Source organism: Tiliqua scincoides, chromosome 1, assembly GCF_035046505.1.
Source record: "Tiliqua scincoides isolate rTilSci1 chromosome 1, rTilSci1.hap2, whole genome shotgun sequence".
Taxonomy (NCBI): Eukaryota; Metazoa; Chordata; class Lepidosauria; order Squamata; family Scincidae; genus Tiliqua; species Tiliqua scincoides.
Window position 1 is genome coordinate 10,217,449 of NC_089821.1, and position 6,623 is coordinate 10,224,071.

At 45.6% G+C, this 6,623-nt stretch overlaps 1 pseudogene; it reads right to left on the reverse strand.

The window, feature by feature from the left end:
• Positions 1–1,945: 1,945 nt before the first annotated feature.
• LOC136637085 (5S ribosomal RNA) lies at positions 1,946–2,065 on the reverse strand (annotated as a pseudogene).
• Between the last annotated feature and the right edge of the window lie 4,558 nt (positions 2,066–6,623).

Here is a 6,623-nt window from a genome sequence, read left to right on the forward strand (position 1 = left end):
AGGTCTTGGGGTTTTCCCTCTTACCCCAAACAACTCCCCAGCTTGCCCTATGGGACCAATTGGATATCCACCAGCAATTTAGCTGGTGGAAGTCCAAGCAGGCTGGTGTAACGCTGGCAGGCCTGGGAAGGAGGGGCGAGAATACAGTGGAAGAGCCCTCTTCCGATCCGTCCCCCTTCCCTGGCCCAATCCGCTCCCTGTTCCACCCTTGCCCACCCAGAAACACCCCTCCCTACCTCTGAACCACCTTCTTCAGCTCTTCACTTTCCTCTGCCGGTGTCTGGGACTTGGATTCAGCATCAGCGAGGTGGTACAAACCTCTCCTCTGGTGGTGCTTGCTCTCCAGGTGCTGCGATGGGCCTTACGGCACATTTGCAACACCCTCCTCTAGCTCAAGGACTACTGCGCCAGCAAACCATCGACATAGGATTGCCTTCTTTCCGGAAAGTAAATCCCTTTGATTTCAGAGGGACTTGCTTCAAAATAATACTCCAGACCTAAGCTCATTTACCTGGAAATAAAACTCACTGATATTTGAATGCCCTTTGGGGATTTAGAGTGGGGGTAAAAATTAAATAAATAAATATTGTTGCTGATGATTTCATTGGCAACGTCCCTGGCACTGTACAAACTAATAACCCAGCGGTGGGCAAACTTTCAGCTTTAGGGATCCTGGACCTTTAACAATTGTGTGTGAGAGAGAATTTCAGCAGGTACAAACTGCACCTGCTGAAATTCCCTCTTCTATACATTCTATTCTATTCCCTCTTCTGGAACCCTTCCCTGTTCCATCTCCTCTCCTCCCAACCCATGTGCAATTTTACCGGCTGTAGTGAGCAACCTCTGTTGCCAGGCGGACCTGGCCACTTGCCTATTGCAGCAGCGGCCAACTACATTCACTGGTGCTGTTGTGTTTGTAACAGCCATACAGCCGTTTATGCTGCTGGAACACTCATTTTGGTGGCGTAAACGGCCCATAGGATTGGGCTGCAAGATGGTAAAAAGCACCCGTTGCCACTGCTACCACAGAGTTCAGGAGTATTCCCAGACCATGCACCTCCTCCTTCAGGGAATGTAATGCTTTCAAGGACAGGTGAAACCAACACCCCTTTCATCTTTCCTACGATGAAGACTTTGATCAGGATTTCAATGTATTGAATTCAATTCAAATTCAAATTAGCAATGATTTATTCCAGGGGAGTCAAACATAAGGCCAGATGTGGCCCACAGAAGCTTTTCATCCAGCCCTCAGGCTCAAGGCTGCTGAACAGTACTAAGGTGTTGAAAGGCAGCCCACATGAAAATTGGGCTCTCCCATGTCATGAAATATGATGAAGATTTGTGTATTTTCTCTTCTGTCATTTGCAGCTAATGAGTTCCAAAGTGAGAAAAAGTGCTTATTTTTGGTTATGACCTATTTAACGATATCACTTCCTGCCTAATGACATCACCTTCAGCCCTCAGCAGGTATCCTGATGCTATTCGGCCCTTGGTATGAAATGAGTTTGACACCCCTGATCTATTCCCTAACTGCAGCCAGTTACACATTCATAGTTCAATTGTGGCTTACTAATTTGCCAAAGAGGAAAATTAAGTTGGATTCTGTAGTTACTGATGGTGCTGTTCTCCAGATCTTTGGACCTCAAGAGATGCATTTAGATAAGTGTTCCTCAAACTGTGGGTCAGGACCCACTAGGTGGGTTGTGAGTCAATTTCAGGTGGGTTGCGTAGCACCAGGCTCAGCTGCCATTGAAAATACAGAACTGAAAATACAGGACACAGAGCTGCTGGGCAGGGTGGCTTCCAGGTAGGAGAGAGTCATGGTGCTTTGGCCTGAATAGGTGGGAAGATGGGATGCTGTAAAGTGGGGAGACCTGTGTGGTTGGAGAAGGATTCAAGTCTGAATGCAGGTTGGCAACCTTCAGTCTCGAAAGACCATGGTATAAGCCTACAGCACCCGGTATTCCCAGGCGGTCTTCCATCCAAGTACTAATCAGGCCCGACCCTGCTTAGCTTCCGAGATCAGACGAGATTGGGCATGTGCAGGGTAACAGTTGCTGCAAGTCTGAATCAAGTTCTGCAAGTGGAATGTCTGAATTTCAAGCTATGCAAAATAACAGCACAAGTGTGCTGTGTGATGGAACCACTGGCTGATTGCAGCTCAGGTTTGAAATTTAAATTATGTCACTTCTAGCCATGACATCATTTCCAGGTTAACGACATCACTTCCAGTGGGTCCCGATAGATTGTGATTTTAAAAAGTGGACCCCCCGGTGCTAAAAAGTTTGAGAACCCCTGAGTGAGATAATAAAAACAAGAGAGGACAAGATGGCTCCTTCTTGCACATACAATGACGCTTGTTCATAAATTCATACATATATGGTTTACGTGTGAGTTGAATGAAGATTGTGCATAAACTCTGGCAATCGAGAGTGTTCATAGGAAGGCATGCCAAAAGTGCCCAAGTTAACAGCATCAGCCACTTATTTAACATATTGTCATTTTGAGACTCGGAACATGCACTCCGAGATGTATGAAACCTCTCACATGAATTCCCCTTTCCTCAATGTCACTTGGAAACCAGGTATGCCGAAAGGCACTGTGGAAATTCCCATGTTTGAACCAGTCTCAGGTGGGTTGCTGGAAGATCTGCTGGACTAGTGAAGAACGCATATGACTTAGGCCTAACCATTCACGTGACAGTTTAGAGGTGTATGAAAAGTCCTTTGCATTTTAACAGGCTTTAGAGTGCATGAGAGGGCATTTCCAGTGGCAGTCAGCAATATAGCCATGTTTGCGGAATACAATCACACTCACTCACTCAGAGTGCAATCCTGGCACACTCTTTGGCCATTGCAAGTCCCTTGTGCCTGCATGTTCATCTGAAAATATGCCTTAAAGCATGTTTGCACTGCCGGAAGAGTCGGCTGGGCTGGCACGAGGACGTGCGCCTGCCTGAGGGGGCCACATCCAGTCTGTGCACCAGCCTAAGCATGTAAGGTTGTGCAAAGTTGGGGAGGCTGGCATGGGGGAGGGGTTGGGGAGGGGAGGGGGAGGGCAGAATGGGGGCATTTCAGGGTGAGGGACTTTGGAGGTGGGCAAGATGGTGGATAGGCCAGGCCCGGAAGGCATGTGGGACCAGCCTCCAGCACTTAGGCCAGATTCTAATCCTGTTTCCAAGCAGCCCAGCATTACACTGGGCTGCTCGTATCTGTGTCAGCAGTTTAACTGGCACACATCCGAGTAGCCCCACTGTGGTGACTGGGGCCTTACTCGGGGTAAGGGGACATAAGTTTCCTTACTCTAAGGCCCAAATCCTAACCAACTTTCCCGCACTGACATAACTGTGCCAATGGGGCATGTGCTTCATCCTGCAGTTGGAGAGCAGTCACAGACACCTCCTCAAGGTAAGAGAGTGTTTGATCCCTTACCTTGGAGCTGCATTGCCCTTATCTCAATGCTGGAAAGTTGGTTAGGATTGTGCCCTAAATTGCTCTCCTTCCACTGCCTAACTTGCACTGGAAATGGTTGGCCTGCCTATTCCAGCACATAACAATGTAAGAACATAAGAAAAGCCCAGCTGGTTCAGGCCCAAAGCCCATGTAGTCTAGCTTCCTGTATCTCTCGGTGGCCAACCAAATGCCTCAGGCAGCACACAAGACAATAAGAGACCTGCATCCTGGTGCCTGCCCTTATATCTGGCATTCTGAGGTAGCCCACTCCTAAAATCAGGAGGTTGCACGTACACATCATGGCTTGCAGCCTGTGATGGACTTTTCCTCCAGGTTAGTGCTGGTTAGGATTGAGCTGTCACTCACTCACTCACTCGCAGAGAGAGAGAGAGAGAGAGAGAGAGAGAGAGAGAGAGAGAGAGAGAGAGAGAGAGAGAGAGAGAATGAATTTTAATGAATGCCACACAGCATTTATTTTTGAAGAGGAAAGATAGCGTCAACACCAAAGCATGCTGCTCTGTTCTCCCCCTTTTCCACTGCCCCATTACATCTACAAATCTGCAGAGATTCTGGTCTGGGTTTATCTCTTTGTCCTCAATGGAAGCAAAAAAATAAAACTAAAAAAAGAGGTCGAAGTCCACCCAGAATTCCATCCTTTCCATTTCTTCCTATCAATCTGTGCATCACTGAACATTTCTTTCCCTGACCTTATTACTTTACTGAAATTAAGCTTGAAACAAACTGATGTCAGGTACTATAGTATATCTCCTTTTATTGCCCGCCTTGCTGAGGCCTTCCATATTGCTAATGCTGCATCTCATTTCAGATTGGTTTCGCCAGATATATATTCTGGAGTTTATAGAGAAACTGATGGATTGCACTCGGCGCAGTGGATCAGCCTTTGTGATGCACTGTGTGTAGAGGAGAGGCGAATTCGCAAACAGACACCTGACCAACGTTCGTATCTTTGGTATCAGCAAGAAATCTTGCATGCTCACCAGTGATACATAATTGCAGTACGATTGATGGTGGGCTCGGTTTAGCTTTTCTGATGAATATGCCAGTCCTGCACATATTCACATAGACGGATGTCCCATTGATTTCAGTGACACACACTACAGTAGAAATTGGGAAAGGGGAGTGAGTTGTGGTTTTAGGACTCCTGAGGGAAGTTGGGCTCCTAAGCGAACCAATGTGGCTATTCTGCTTATCCCAAAAGATTTGCTGAGAGAACAGGGCTGCATCGCCAAGGAATGGTTGTAAGTTTCTGTAGCAATTTGTTAGGAATTTAGTAGCATGTGGCTCTGTTCTCAGATTTCCTAAGGAATCATCTTACATCTTAGAACAGTGATTTTTAACCACTGTGCTGGGTCACATTGGTGTGCAGTGAATGGTCCACAGATGTGCTGTGGGAGGTTAGGGGAAGGCCATTTATTAGTAGGGCCATTGAGAGATGTGAGACCACCACTGACAGAACAGTATGCCTTGTCAATTGTAAAAAAAATCACTTGTGTGCCTTGATACTTGCCAATTTGCCATAAGATGAAAAAGATGGAAAATCACTGTCTTTGAATAACAAGCGCCAATGCCAAAAGCCCAACAACTCCCTGACTTCATGCAGAGAGAATTCCACCATCTGTGAATTCATTCCATGATTCCATTCATCCATGGATGCTGATCCCCACCCCCCCCAGGATTCATACCCTAATGGAGCTGAACTGGTCAGGACTGGAAGCCCTTCCGAGTCCCGCAGAGACCGCATGTGACCACCCACAGCCTCTGTGGGCTTTAGAATGGCTGTTTAGGCCAAAAAAAAAAAAAAAGCGCTACTTCTGGTTTTATGACAAACTGGAAGTGATGTTTTTATGCCTTATAAGGCATTATGAGGCCTGGGGAGGGCTTCCCCAGGATTCAGAATGCTTTTTAAGGGCAAAAATGTCATGTCCGGTTTTATCGTAAAACCGGAAGTAGCTTTTTTTTTTTTTTTTTTGCCTAAACAGCCATTCTGACGCCTACCGAGGCTGTGGGTGGTCACACACAGCCTCTGTGGACCTCAGAAGGGCAGGGCCTCTGGACCTGACCAGAGACCAGCTCTGGTTGGGGGGGGGCCTCTGAAATCCGCAGATTTCAACTTCCACAGATTTCCTTATCCATGGGGGTTCCTGGAATAGAACCCCCTGGATAATGAGGGCCAACTGTATAATTTCTGTGTCTGAAAGCAGCTGGTTTTTTAGGTTAAATTCATGATGCGGATGTTATCCAAATTACTGGTATCACCAAATAGGAAGTGAGTTCCACTGAAATCTTTGGGAACTGATTCCAAGGTTTGAGGATAATGAATTTGAAGTGTTGGTCGCCTCCAACGTGATCATCAAAACCATGCATTCTCACATTTCATGCGGGCACAACTGTATTTATTTTTTCATTTGAAATATGTATACCTTATATTTATACCTATAAATATTTTAAATATTAACCCCATTTCAAACATTTATACCCCTCCCCCCAGATTACTGGGGAATGCACAGTAGCTTGCAAAATTCATACAATCACAAAAGCAGCAGCACTTTGTGACACAAAGAAACCTGTAGACACAACCAGCATTAACAATAAGCACTTTGCCATGTCCCACAAAAGAGCGAAAAATTTAAACAAAGTAACTAATGCTGAAACAAAGAGCAAATATAAAGAAGGAAATGAAAAAGAAAAGTTTTTAGTCCCTCCTCTTTGCACTATTGCTGTGCATGTGTGAATACAATTTAAGAGGGACAGGACAAAAAAGAGAACATTTATTGGGCCAATGTGGGTTTTACACCCACATTTCAGATGTGGGAACTGCAAGGACAGCTTTCAGAATCATGTGTGAAAATGCCCTTCACTGCAGCCAATTATATGGTACAACTTCTCTAGGTTGAAGAGTCCCTTTTCCTGTTCTCTGAAATGTCTGGGTTTTTTTTCCCCACTCCGTTCCCAAGGGTGAAATATAGTGGAGTGAAAAAGAGATGCTTACTGATAATGAAAACAAAACATACTTATTCACCCAAAGTAATCTTATCTTTGGAAAGCTGTGATTGTTATCAACAAAATATACACCTTAGTTTGGAATCTTTCCCTGCTTAAAGTGACAGCAACAAAGGATGTCTTCACACAGTTCCCCATTTATATCCACGG